At 36.8% G+C, this 15,295-nt stretch overlaps 1 protein-coding gene across 23 annotated transcripts in view; it reads left to right on the top strand.

The window, feature by feature from the left end:
- The window catches only part of ANK2 (ankyrin 2), a 673,807-nt gene that overhangs the window by 447,157 nt on the left and 211,355 nt on the right, over positions 1 to 15,295 (top strand). The gene's annotated exons all lie outside the window — the stretch shown is intronic.

Here is a 15,295-nt window from a genome sequence, read left to right as displayed (position 1 = left end):
ACAAAAAAAAAAAAAAACAGACCATCACCCAGAGGTTATTTCTATGGGCTATTTCTTTAGTACATACTCTCTCTTGGACTCTGTTTATTATTTTTTTTTTACTATTTCTTTATTTTTAAATCATTCATTTATTATTTAGACTTTATATTTAAATAATTTCTATGCCCAATGTGGAGCTCGAACTCACAACCCACGATCAAGAGTAGCATGTTCTTCTGACTGAGCCAGCCAGGCACCACTCTCCTGGACTATTTAGTCTTGTATTTCTAATACACTACTGTGTAGTGTTAGCACTTTATATTTAATCAGTCTAAAACCAAACTATTGTATTCTCTCCAATTTTAGGGTATTTTGTCCCTAAATTCCTAGATTGATTAGATAGGTCACTCATTACCTGCTGAAGCTAGATGCCTCCAAGCTTTCCTTAATTTCTTCTCTTCCATAAACCCTCTAATTCAATTTCCCCAAGTTTTACAGCTTCTTTTCTCTATATGAGAAATTATGTCTTTTTCACATTGCTGTCTCTGATGAGATTGCTCATCAGGACTATTGCAGTAGTATTCCAAGTTGTCTCCCAAGGTCCATTCTTTTTCCCCTGTAACTCATACTCCATATGTTACTAGAATGACTGTTTTAAAACAACATTCTGATCCTGGACTTTTTTTTTTTTTGGCCCCCCACGTATAAGGTGACAATCTTCTTATGATGGCATACAAGAACATTCATGGTCTGGGACTGCCAGACTTCTAGAATTTTAGTTCTTTCTTGTTTTCAGCATGATCTTTCTAATTCACATACACTGAATTACTTAGAGTTTTCTGCATACTATATTCTTTTATGCCACTATGACCTTGCACTTGCTAGTCCTGTGCCTGCTATGTTTCCCACCTGACTTATCTCCAGGAACTTTATCAAATACTATATTGCTATTTCTATTCTATATCTTAATGTGTTTGTGAGCAAACATATTTGTTTGTAGTATGTTTTTTTTTTTTTAAACAAAACAAGCATTTATCTCTTGGACTACTGCCTCGAAATTGATCTCCCCAGATCCACTAATGTCCACTTCTAATTTATGGACCATACTGCAGCTTAAATTGCTCTTTTGAAAGTTTTTGAGGGGATAGATCATATTTCTTCTACATTCAATCCCTTGCATCTAACACAGCACCTGGCACATGGTAGGTGTTTCAACAATATTCATCTGACTCCTGACTAAATAATTTATCATTAAGGACTGACTAAATTACTTTAATTATTATCAGAATAACTTGTTGTTTCACTAATTGTTTATACTTTTTTCAAACCAAAGAGATGGTTTTTCTGGTGCGTACACATTTAGGTAGGTACAACTGTAGACCCTCCAGGAATTTTTTGTTTTGAGAAAGAGCATGAGCAGGGCAGGGGCGAGAGAGGAGAGAGAGGGAGACACAGAATCTGAAGCAGGCTTCAGGCTCTGAGCTGTCGGCACAGAGCCCGACACGGGGCTTGAACTCAAGAACCGCGAGATCACGACCTGAGCCAAAGTCGGATGTTTAACCAACTGAGCCACCTAGGCGCCCCCCCCAGTAATTTAATCAACATCATTTAGTGAGTCTGAGAAGTGATTCTCTTCTTCCTTTTTTGTATTTTTTATTTTTTTTAATGTTTATATTTATTTTTGAAAGAGAGAGACAGAGACAGCACGAGCGGGGAAGGGGCAGAGAGAAATGGAGACACAGAATCTGAGGCAGGCTCTAGGCTCTGAGCTGTCAGCACAGAGCCTAATGTGGGGATTGAACTTGAGAATGGTGAGATAATGACCTGAGCTGAAGTTAAGACACTTAACTGACTGAGCCACCCAGGTGCCCCAAAGTGATTTGCTTCTTAAACAGTATACATCTTAAAAATTATTTGTTTTTTCCATTTTTTAATGTTTCATATTTTTATTTAAATTCTAGTTGCTAACATATAGTGTAATATTAGTTTCAGTAGTAGAACTTAGTGATTCATCACTTATATACAAAACTCAGTGCTCATCACAACAAATGCCCTTCTTAATACCCATCACCTATATAGCCCATTCCCCCCACCTCCCCTCCAGCAATCCTCAAGTTTGTTCTCTTCAGTCGAGTCTCTTTTATGACTTGCCTCCCTCTCTCTCTTTTTTTCTGTCCCTATGTATGAATTTTCTTAAATTCCACACAAGTGAAATCATATGGTATTTGTATTTTTCTGACTTATTTTGCTTGGCATATACACACTAGCTCCATCTATGTCATCGTAAATGGAAAGATTTCATTCTTTTTGATGGCTGAGTAATATTCCATATATATATATATATACATATATATATATATATATATATATGTATATGGAGAGAGAGAGTTATATATACATGTACATATCTGTATCTATATATCTATATCTATATATAGATATATATAGATATAGATATATATCATGTTTATCCATTCATCAGTGGATGGACATTTGGGCTTTTTCTATAATTTTACTATTGTTGATAATATTGCTATAAACATCAGTTTGCAGGTATTCCTTTGAATCGGTATTTTTGTATTCTTTGAGGTTTTTTTAAACATTTATTTATTTTTGAGAGAGAGAGACAGAGCATGAACAGAGGAAGGCAGAGAGAGAGGGAGACACAGAATCTGAAGTAGGCTCCAGGCTCCAAGCTGTCAGCACAGAGAGCATGTGGTGCTCGAACTGATGAACTGAGAGATCATGACCTGAACCAAAGTTGGATACTTAACTGACTGAGCCACCCAGGCGCCCCCTTTGAGGTTTTTTTAAATTTAACTTTTAAAAGTTTGTTAACATTCTCCTCTGTAGCACTGAACCGGCATCATAGGGGCCAGGAAATGGATGTAAAAATGATTTTATGTATTACATTTAGCATTATGCTGACTTATTAGAATTGGAATTTTGCCTTCTAAAGCTCATTGTTTGCACTCAGTGTCCATGTAGATCATTGCAAACATGCAAAAGAGGCTGAAAGCAGTGCATGCCCCTTTGGGACCCACATACTTTAGAGAATGGGGCAAATAAACAACTTCTTAAAAACTATGTGCACATCAGAAGGGTGGGCTCTTGCCATCTTACAGATGACAGTGAACTTAATAGTAGTTTAATGAAAAGGACTAAAGACACACAAATTATTTCTAATAAACAACATAATTATCATGCTGAAATTCATGACATCCAGTAATTAGAAAGATTTTCCAAAAAAAAAAAAAAAAAAAAAAGAAACCCTAAGGGTGGCACAACCAGAATTCTTGGGTCTATTATTCCTAGAAAATAAATATATTGTCTTGAGACAAGTAATTATATTAGAAAGTAATGACTTCAAATTCCTGTGTTATTCTGAAGTAGATATTAATATTGTGGGACATATGTACTGAAAAAAACAAAAATAAAAAATCTGAATTGGGTAACTGATGCACTTGCTCTTAGTTTTTTTTTTTTTTTTAAACACTATAAATGAGTTCAGAATTGCATTTAAACAAGCTGAGTCAGGTTGTCACAGTGTGTGGTTGTTAAGCTGTAATTAAGTGATCTCCCTAGAAAATCCATGTGACCGACACTTACAGATGTACTCCAGGCTGTTGTAAACACAAAGCCCTTCTGTATTTCTACATGCTTCTTAACAGGGCTACACGAAAGTCAACAGTGTAAGGATATATATCATGATAGAAAAACATATGCAAGTTCTTTTAAGATAGTGGTTATATTATAAAATAAGCCATTTGTGAAGCTTTCATCGCAAGAATGTACTTTTTTTTTTCAATCCTGAATAAGTCCATGCTAAAGAAGCAGTTTACTTTTTAGTATGTGCCAGCCATGGGGGTGCAGTCCGCTCCTCATCTCTGTTGCCTCACGAAGCTGCTTCTGTTTGAGTGATGTCTCCTTCAGAGCATATGGTCTGAAGATGAAGAATAATCAGACAAATAGGGATAAAAATGCGGTGCCTACCCTCAAAGGGGCAGTAGAAAATTAACACTGTAGGATGCCTGGATAATAAAAATTGATGAAAGATATTTTCACTTGGTTGGGTCTGTTTTTTCATCTCCAGTTTTAAGAGCCTTCAAGGGAGACTAAAACCTAATTCAGGTCCAATAATTCTGATCCTTAAGTATAGCAGTGGGATGAACTCTAACACATCTTCTCTCCTCAAAGGTTCTGTAAAATTTGAACACGCTGATTAGTTAGGGACTGAAAAGAGTTTTGGTGTAGAGAAGATTCCTTAAAGAGGTCAATATTGTTACCAACTTATATCAAGAGCTTTCTTTTTTCTCCTCACCTCAATGTTATTACAGTTGGTTATTATTCATTTATAAATCTGACTCTTTTTATGGCCAGTGACGATCCAAAAGGAAATTCCTTTGGGGATTTGTGAACACTACATAAAAACTCGATAAGCTCTTCCGTGTTTGGCCCATGTTCATTTGGGCCGTGTTGAGCTTAATGTTGGCAGAACACTTTTATAGAGATGTCCAGATAGTGGGAAATTAGAAGAGAGATTTGGTCTGGGATACGAGTTATTTAATTTGTTTTCATTATTTTACACACAATTAATACCATTTGGGGATCCCTGAGCAATAATAGAGAACTATTTAGGATTCAGCCATGTATGGATATAGTATTAAACTTATTAGTTATTATTATTAATATTAGTATTATTAAACTTCTATGGTGGATCTCTAAGTTTTCATTATTTTTATTGTTGGCATGTTAAATGCAGACTTCCATGTTACCTTAGCTATTGAACATATTAAGGGATATTATGGAGAAACCATAATACTCAGTATAGGATTTGTGGACCATTTTGCTTGCCTTTGCGTCCTCAGCATCTTGAACATAAAAACCTAGGCAGGACTTTTCCAATAGACCAGGTCAAGCAATAGCGTATTAACTCTTGTTCAATAGTTTAATAGCTAAAGCAATCATCAAGGTTCTTACCTGACTGAAACAGTAATGTCTTAAATCTGTTCATGTAACTGACACTTCCCAAAGAATGTATTATCCCTTGAAAAAATCTGAAGCATTCAATGTCAGTACTTTTCAATTTGTTTTTAAGATGACTCTCAAGTTATTTAATCTGACATCAGAACTATAGCTACAGCAAAATGTTTTCCCTATTATTCTGATTTTCTTGTGGAGATTTGTAAATGTGAAAGGAGCCGCAAATATTTCCATCTACAAACTTACCATTTTCTCATTGAAATTCAGAAAAAATTGACATGTTGTATTCAGTGATGGAACTTCTGAGTTCTGTAGGTGTTTCAGAGTCATAGACAGAACATACACCAGAATACAAGTAATCAAAGCCTGTGGATTTTCTGCCTTATGAGAAGTTGCTTAAATTCACCATAATGTTCAATGGGCAAGTGAGAACTATAAGCAGTTAAGAATGTTTCCACCTGTCTTTGTAGAAGTTCCCATTTTAGTGAAAGTTTTGATGTGTTTCATTACAATAAGCATCTTAATTATGAACCTGGATATAGAAACATTTTCTAAAGTCAAACTAATGTCAGCAAAACACTCACTTTTCAAGTCAGACTTCTACTGTATCATAAAATACTAACTGGGGAATTCATATTCCTCTGCTCAATAATTCTATTAAAAATAGATGCATATAAAAACTTATAGAAATTTCAAAATCATGTAGGGAATTTGAAGTATAAAATAGTTATCAACGGTACATCACAAATGTTTTTTCTAGCTTAGAGTTACTGTTTCTACTAGTTTAGGATTTTTGTGTTCTTGTGGTAGTAATTTCAATTCATTCAGGAATGATATCATCATATTATTAATATTTTGGTTCAGTTTTTAGAAAGTGTCACAGAAAAGTAAGTGTACAGAAATTTTTTAAGGTATAAAATTTTTAAGGTATAAAAGGTGAGATCCTTGAACCAGATCTTGTCTTCTTAGATTTGTAGTAAACATTTTGAAGAGCAGAGGAGTACCATTTGTATGATATGTACAAAGGACCAGAAAAGTAGAATAGCCTTAACTAATACTAAACGAAGAGTATAATCAATGCATGATGAGAGAGAATCATAAGGTTTTTATAATCGTGAAGTCTCTGTAAATATCAGAACCACTAATAAAGAGCTGCTCTAAAATTTGACTTAGGAAACCTTTGGAGTTAAAGAACAAAATTGTGGGTAGTTAGTACTCTGCATTGCTTTTTCGACTGTGTAATACCTTCAATATATTTTCATTAAAAACCTTGCATAATACGAACAGTCTGAATTAGAAAAATTGTCTCCACTGTGAGAAAAAAGATACTGCTTTTGAATACTAATTTTTTTCATCTAGTTTTAAGTGCTTTTGTTACCATTGTGGAAGTTAAAAACAACATGCTTCTCTCTCAGTGTCACCATCTTTTTAAAGTAAATATTTCATTTAATTATAACGTACATAAAAAATGCATAAATTATAGTGTTCATCTTGATATTTGTCACAAAGCTTACACACCCAGTTAACAACACCCAGAGCTCAAAAGTAGAATTAGGACATTACCAGCAACTAGATGCGTTTTTTCTGCCTCCTTCTAGAACTTACTATTCGGACTCCTAACACTATAGATTAGTTTTTTCTGGTTTTTGAACTTTAATAAATGGAATCATAAAGATGTTCTTTTTTAAGTCTGGCCTACCTTGCTTGGCATTGTTTTTGTGAGATCTGTTGGTCTGTTATCTGTGGATAATGTTTATATTCATTCCTATTCCTGTATAATATTGCAGCTTTACTCTCCTTTAAACTGTAAGAATTGTACAAGGGGTTTATGAATCTTCACATAGTATTGTAAAACAATCTTAATGTTCTGAAAGGGATGGAATAGGTATGTTATATGTTATAGTTGTTTTTTTTTTTTTTTTTTTTTTAGTTTTTCTTTTTTATGGGTGATAATCTTGGGGAAAACATCAATGAGTGAAATAATTTACCTGGTGTGCTAGTGAAAACCAACATCCAAATGCAATACTAAGGGAAAAAATCCCTTATCTTTATATAAAAATGTAATTTCAAACAACCGCATGTTTAACTAGAAATTATCAGGTGGGATTGTGTGGTGTAAAGTGTTTTACCTGTCCTATGTGTGTTCTAACTGCAGAAGGACCACTTGTGAAATTATTTCTAAAAAAATTCTAGTACATCTAGTGTGTGGTTCTCAATTGCCCCCGATTTTTGGCTTATAACAAGATAGTGATAACAATTTGAGTTACTAAAAGACCTAATACTTAAACAATCCAGCAATCCTTATACAAAAGTATGGCTATTTAAGTAAAAACATTACTATATCACAAAGGGGTGCTTTGTCAAATCTTTGTAGTTGGAAACAGACCGCACACATCCCATTCTGGTTTCCTTTTTGTCCTTTTGCACCCGCACACATCAGAATATTTTCAAACACTCTGGTCTTCTGGCAACAGCCTTTATATTCAAAGAAGATCATGAAGATGCATCTTTACTTAGCTTTGCTCACTGTGTCCTCAGTGTGCCTGTCATAAGGCTAAGCACCTTCAAATCATCTTATTTAATCCCCGCAGAAACTACAAAGTACATTTATTTTTTTAATAAGGAAACTGAGATACACAAAGATGTGAGATCATACAACTCGTGATTTGCTAGACACGGATTTACCTTATCCGGCATTCCTAGGAAAAGACCTAAGGAATGGTAGAAATGTCCTCCATTTCATGATATTCATACTAAGATTCCTCCTAAGTTATTTTAATAAATTTCATTTATTTTGCATTGCTATAAAAATGTGGATCTCAGCTAGACTGATAAACCACCCTGCTTTTATAAAGGAATAACTGCGTCCTAAGAAAATAAGCAAATTATTAAAATTCCACAGGGAACATGTGCTTTCCTTCAGGTTAATCAGCAAATATTTGTGGAGGCTGATAAAGGCTGCTGGCCGACTCACACTATTCAACCCATGCTTCTCAAACTTGAATAATGTAGTCTACTCTTTCAAAGTATAAAAACAAGTTCATGACTTCCAGTGTTGTTATATTTATTATAGTGTTAATTTTTTTTAAGTTTCTTTATTTACTTAGAAAGAGAGAGAGATAGAGTGAGTGGGGGAGGGACAGAGAGAGAGGGAGAGAGAATCCCAAGCAGGCTCCACACCATCAGCACACAGAGCCCAATGTGGGACTTGAACTCACCAACTTTGAGATCATGACCTGAACTGAAATCAAGAGTCAGGTGCTTAACTGACTTAGCGACCCAGGCTCAGTTTTGTAAAAACAAAACTACACAAAGCTCCTTAAATCATAACCCACTGCTAAAAAGAAAGTTTACAAAGTAAGCATAAACAAAACTACAAAACAAGCATTATTCAAATGCTTGGCTCCAATTGAGTAGAATGTATAGCACTGACTAAAACTAACAGATACATGGTTTAAGAGTAAAAAGATTTAACCCCAGATTTCTATAATTTAATAGGTTTCTGAATTTGACTTGAATGAAAATAACAAAGAATTGTTTTTGTAAGCATGTTGTACAAGCCATTATTAACACGTTTAAGGTTTTGTTTTTCACGTCACAGTAATAAAACTTAAAGCTATCAGAGAAATTTGCTAATGTCAATTTTAACGGCATACCATTTGATAATCGTTTAAAGCTCTCCGTATTTACTGAGAGAGGAAATTAATATTTCCACGGAGGTTTGTACGTACATAATCCAGTAAACGCGAAAATTGGGCACTGAAAAACGTTTCCCTGTGGACTTTGTTACACTCACTGCCAATGGTTGATGCAAGTTGAACCATGCAAAGATAGCATCTGAGCCGTACGTTTATTTGCAACTTTAATGTGGCTGCTGACTGCTGTTTTTTTTGGTTTATCATGTGTACCATCCTGCCATGTACAGTGATCAGATTCTCTGATCATTCTCTGCACCACAGCAAAACTTTCTGCATATCATGCATCTATATGGCATATCTACCTCACTTGTTACGCAGTGAACTGTAAACACAAAGGCAGATACCAAAATTGCATGGTTGTACTTGTTAAAGGGTAGCTATCTAGATGACCTGGAACATGCTTATATTTTTCTTGTTAGGTTATTGTTGAAATGTAAGCACAGAATTAAAAAAAAAATCTTGTAGCAAACTCATGGACGCCTGTGAATATGCCCCTAGACTCTGGGGAAGCACTATCTTTAGGATATAATGTGGCCCTGTGAATGCACATTCCTCTTTGCCTTTCAAGTCCACCCTGCTGGGTGCTAAGAAAGTATTCTGTTTTTCTAACGTTCAGATACAAAAAATGTACAGAACGGTGTCAAGAGGAATCTAAAAGGAAATTTTTCTTTCTTGGCTTGAGATGCCACACCAGGGTTGCAAAGGGGGCAAGTTTTAATGACATCCATCTGTTTCAGATTCCAGTAAGTGGGACTCAGCATTTGAATTCCTTGTCCGGAATCAGACTTTATAGGCCTAAGTACAATTGGTTTTAGGATTTGAGAGTCCTAGGACATAAAGCAGCAGAGCAGAAAGAGGTTAGGTTTACATTTGTTAGAGACTTTCCCCCAAGGCATTGCTATTACCTCACTTTCTCTTTATTGAGCTGTTATGTGTGAAATCAATCTATTTTGAGAGCATACTTCCCCCCTACTTACACTTAACTTTGAAATAATTACTTTTGTCATAACTCCGAGGGAAACACGATATCATAAAAGCTGCCGCATCTCTCACCGTGAGTCCCTGAATCCTCTATCATCTCGGTGTTGACTGAAGGTAACCAGACCGACTACTGTTTATCTTAAGCTCTTGTGTCGAGAGCTTTAATCACAGATTGACCTCATTGTAGCACAGGGAATGCCTGTGTCTACGTGGAAGCGGGAAAAGAATATGGATTTCCATGCAGTTCTATACTTTGTACCTAAAATGAGGTCAATATTACATAAAACTTGACCTCTCATTTTAATTTTCTCCTTGAAACCCATCTTCTGGATCTATTTTCTAATAACACTTTCGTTTGTTTGCATTTGCAAAATGCATTTATGATGCATTTTCTCCCTAAGTTTTTCTAGCGGGTTCTAAAAGAATCCAGCTTACCATAACTCACTGTTGAAGAGATCCCTCTCAGGGTGGCTCAGATGTTACATTTCCGTCGGGTCTAGACCCACCAGAACACTGGGAATGCATTTTGCTAAAATTCCACAGATTGACTGTAAGTCTTTGACTTGCATCTACTTTTTAAAAGTTTGCTTCAGGAAAGAGAAAAACGGTTATGAAAAACAGTCATGTAGGGGTGCCTGGGTGGCTCAGTTGGTTAGTGTCCAGCTCCTGATTTTGACTCAGGTCATGATCTCACGTTCCTGAGATGGAGCCCTGCATGAGGTTCCATGTGCTGACAGCACAGAGCCTGCTTGGGATTCTCTCTCTTCCTCTCTCTGCCCCTCCCCAGCTCACATGTGCACTCTCTCTCTCTCAAAAAAAATAAACCTAAAAAAAAAAAAAAGTTGTGTAATAGCTAAAGCAATCCTCTGTGTCATGCCCAGTCCCTAAAGAAGTTCTAAGAGGGTCTATTGGGTTTTCCTCAGTGACGCCTGTAGCTCCCCTTCAGGTCAACATCTTCGCTTTAAGCTTCCGCAGCTATGTCTGCAGGTGTTTCTTCATCCCTTCAGGATCAGGTGTTCCCTCTGGCTCTACTTATTCTAGGCATTCTTTTTTTTTACCAGAATGACAGAGCACCCTGATCTTAGCTCCTGAGTTTAATCCTATTAGGCAGGTAGGCAGAGATAGTCCACTGGCTTTTTAATATAATGTGTGCTTCACCCCCTCTTCTCCTCATTCCCCAAAGATTATGTTTCTAAGTAGTTTTTCACAAGCCAGCTCTTTTTTTTTTTTTTTTTTTAGCTTTCATCCACTCCACGGATTTAGTTTATTTCATTTTATAATGAGCACCAGCAAATGCGCCTCTCAAACCAAGAACTCGAATATCACCATTAACAACACATCTTACGTACCCCCTCCCATTTCATCCCTACCCCTGACTTCCCTCAGAAATAGCCACTAGCTGAATTATACAGTTAGCATCTTCTTGCTTTTTTTCCCTTACCTTATCACATTTATGATACTTTTGCTTGCCTTTAAACTTTATTTGTTTATATTTTTTCTCTTTTTTTTTCTTTTTTAATTTACATCTAAGTTAGTTAGCATATGTTGCAACAATGATTTCAGGAGTAGATTCCTTAATGCCCCTTACCCATTTAGCCCATTCCCCCTCCCACAACCCCCTCCAGTAACCCTCTGTTCTCCATATTTAAGAGTCTCTTATGTTTTTGTTCCCCTCCCTGGTTTTATATGATTTATACTTCCCTTCCCTTATGTTCATCTGTTTTGTATCTTAAAGTCCTCATATGAGTGAAGTCACATGATATTTGTCTTTCTCTGACTAACTTCGCTTAGTATACTACCCTCTTGTTCCACCCACGTAGTTGCAAATTGCAAGATTTCATTCTTTTTGATTGCTGAGTAATATTCCATTATGTATATATATATATACCACATCCTCTTTATCCACTCATCCATCGATGGATGTTTGCGCTCTTTCCATACTTTGGCTATTGTTGATAGTGTTGCTATAAACATGGGGGTGCGTGTGCCACTTTGAAACAGCATACCTTTATCCCTTGGATAAATACCTAGTCGTGCAATTGCTGGGTCGTAGGGTAGTTCTATTTTTAATTTCTTGAGGAACCTCTATATTGTTTTCCAGAGTGGCTGCACCAGCTTGTATTGCCACCAACAATGCAAAAGAGATCCTCTTTCTCTGCATTCTCGCCAACATCTGTTGTTGCCTGAGTTATTAATGTGAGCCATTCTGACAGGTGTGAGGTGGTATCTCATTGTGGTTTTGATTTGTATTTCCCTGATGATGAACGATGTGGAGCATTTTTTCATGTGTCGGTTGGCTATCTGGATGTCTTCTTTGGAGAAATGTCTATTCATGTCTTTTGCCCATTTCTTCACTGGATTATTTGTTTTTTGGGTGTTGAGTTTGATAAGTTCTTTATAGATTTTGGATACTAACCCTTTATCTGGTATGTCGTTTGCAAATATCTTCTCCCATTCCATTGGTTGCCTTTTAGTTTTGCTGATTGTTTCCTTCGCTGTGCAGAAGCTTTTTATTTTGATGCGGTCCCAATAGTTCATCTTTGCCTTTGTGTCCCTTCCTTGCCTCTGGAGACATGTTGAATAAGAAGTTGCTGTGGCCAAGATCAAAGAGATTTTTGCGTGCTTTCTCCTCGAGGATTTTGATGGCTTCTTGTCTTACATTGAGGTCTTTCATCCATTTTGAGTTTATTTTTGCGTATGGTGTATGAAAGTGGTCAAGGTTCATTTTTCTGTATGTCACTGACCAGTTTTCCCAGCACCACTTGCTGAAGAGACTGTCTTTTATTCCATTAGATATTCTTTCCTGCTTTGTCAAAGATTAGTTGGCCATACGTTTGTGGGTCCATTTCTGGGTTTTCTATTCTGTTCTCTGAGTGTCTGTTTTTGTGCCAGTACCATACTGTCTTAATGATTACAGCTTTGTTATACAACTTGAAGTCCAGGATTGTGATGCCTCCTGCTTTGGTTTTCTTTTTCAAGATTGCTTTGGCTATTCGGGTCTTTTCTGGTTCCACACAAATTTTAGAATTGTTTGTTCTAACTCTGTGAAGAATGCTGGTGTTATTTTGGTAAGGATTGCATTAAATATGTAGATTGCTTTGAGTAGTATTGACATTTTAACAATATTTGTTCTTCCTATCCAGGAGCATGGAATATTTTTCCATTTTTTGGTGTGTGTCTCCTTCAATTTCTTTCATAAGCTTTCTTTTGTTTTCAGTGTACAGATTTTTCACCTCTTTGGTTAGATTCATTCCTAGGTATTTTATGGGTTTTGGTGCAATTGTAAATGGGATCGATTACTTGATTTCTCTTTCTGTTGCTTCATTGTTGGTGTATAGGAATGCAACCGATATCTCTACATTGATTTTATATCCTGCAACTTTGCTGAATTCATGAATCAGTTCTGGCAGTTTTTTTGGTGGGATCTTTTGGGTTTTCCATATAGAGTATCATGTCATCCGCAAAGAGCACAAGCCAGCTCTTACTTTTTCTAGGTGTATAGATGGCTGATAGATGTGGGGACAGGGATGTCAGCCAAAAATTCTCTCTCCAGCTGAGGCACTCTATTTAGGAAGTGCCATGATTTGCAGAGCAAATATGTAGACCAAGGGCGTAACAGTTTTCTCACAACTGAAACCAATCTATAGCTCATAGGTTAGGTATCTGTAGTAACATCTGCTTTGATGCTTTGGAGGAGTGAGATAGAGTAGCAGTTAAGACTAGCTCTGGACTGATAAACATAAGTTAAATCTTGGATCTTCCACTACATAATTGTGTGACCTTGGAGATCTTCTAAACCTCACCTATTAAATGAGCATAACAATAGCTTCTTTCTCATAGTGTTATTGTGAGTATTAAGGATATAATACATATGACTGGCTCCCTTAGCTCTGTGCCTGACCCACAGTAACGAGTGAATGTTAACTATAATTATTTAGCCTCATGTACAAGATAACAGTAGTTACTAGGCATAATCTCTAATATAATATAGAATATATAGTGCATAGACTTACTTTTTAAAAAACTATAGGGGCGCCTGGGTGGCGCAGTCGGTTAAGCGTCCGACTTCAGCCAGGTCACGATCTCGCGGTCCGGGAGTTCGAGCCTCGCGTCAGGCTCTGGGCTGATGGCTCAGAGCCTGGAGCCTGTTTCCGATTCTGTGTCTCCCTCTCTCTCTGCCCCTCCCCCGTTCATGCTCTGTCTCTCTCTGTCCCCCAAAAAATAAATAAAACGTTGAAAAAGAAAAAAAAAATTAAAAAAAAAAACTATATATGGAAAATAATGTCATACTTTCTGTGACCTAATAGTGTTTCATTTTAGTTTTTTTATAGTAACTAATGTTTCCTGTGAGATATTGACATAACATAATGCATAGTATGATCTTTCACTTTTAAGTGCTGTGGCAAGAAACCTGAGATGGAAAAATCTTCCTGGAGATTAGAATTTGCCGCAAACCACAAAATAATTTCATCGAATAGGCAGTTTAAAATGAGTCACAACTCAGTCACTGTGGCATTGCAGATACACTTAGGGCACCCTGCCATGGGCATAGCTTTCAGGAGAGGCAAAGAGTGAGGCACTACAGATCACAGCCATGCAGGGAGGGAAGGACAGTCAGGCGTTAACCAAATGATAGACTTCTAAAGAGTGAGAGCATGAATTCCAGATGTATAGATTTCGGTCATACCTTTCAACTCTTTGTAAATTATCTGTCTGATTTATAACTATATAAATCATTGTGGTATTTGGGTTAAAAGTAAGGTAATTTAGTCTTGGGTTTTCCATCTTCCCATGTGTAAATCATTTGAACGGTATGCAAATAATTCCCTATTTGAGGCTCCCAGAAAAAATACCTCCATTTCTATCTCTGTACATCATCACCAGCCATAATGAATAGGTCTGCAAGAGTGTGCCAGGAGCCCCTGCCAAGCACATTCTTCAAGGGAGAGAGGCAGTGTAGCCTACTGGGGACAGTGCTGGATTACAAGCTGTCACAATGGTGTCTCACTTCCTAGTAGGTCAGTGGCATCCCTTTTCATGTTACCACATTCTCTTTAGTCAGATGCTATACCACAAGAAGAATTATAAAGTTACACAAGTGTCTTGGAACCTAACAAAGTTTATCATCGTTATTGGGCTAAGATTTGAAAGTCAGGCTTTGCCAATAAGCCAGAGAGTCAGGTGACTATGGCTTCATCTCTGGAGCGGCTCTCTTCTGGATGTTCTGTGGGGAAAATTCAGCTGTTTCTTCCATGATCAGATTTTGAAAGGTGCTGGGGGAAGACGAGGACTTAAAAAGCAGCCTCCGTTAAGAGTGCTCATTTTTATCAAGGGATTTTAGTTTGGTATTATGTCAGCTGGGTTAAATTGAATCTTGTTTTCCCAAAATCACTGGGATCACAAAATTTGCATTGGCCCAGTCCACACTAGTGCTATCCTCTTTCCTCAAAGCATCCTCGGAGCTTTCTGTTTTTCTCTTGTAATGAGGACAGATGAATACCAAGGGACCCATGCTCAGCATTCTCCCTCAGACTTTTCTGAAAACCAAACAGTAAAGGAAAAGAAAGAAGAAACCCAGTGTCTTTAATTTCTTTTACTATTTTGATTCCTTTTTGGCTTGACATTAGGCTTACTGTAAGGTCGCAAGCATCTCA

This window comes from Puma concolor, chromosome B1 (assembly GCF_028749965.1).
Source record: "Puma concolor isolate L17-30 chromosome B1, mPumCon1.1.hap2, whole genome shotgun sequence".
Lineage (NCBI taxonomy): Eukaryota > Metazoa > Chordata > Mammalia > Carnivora > Felidae > Puma > Puma concolor.
The sequence above is the reverse complement of the archived record's forward strand: the minus strand, read 5'-3'. Positions and strand labels throughout refer to the sequence as shown.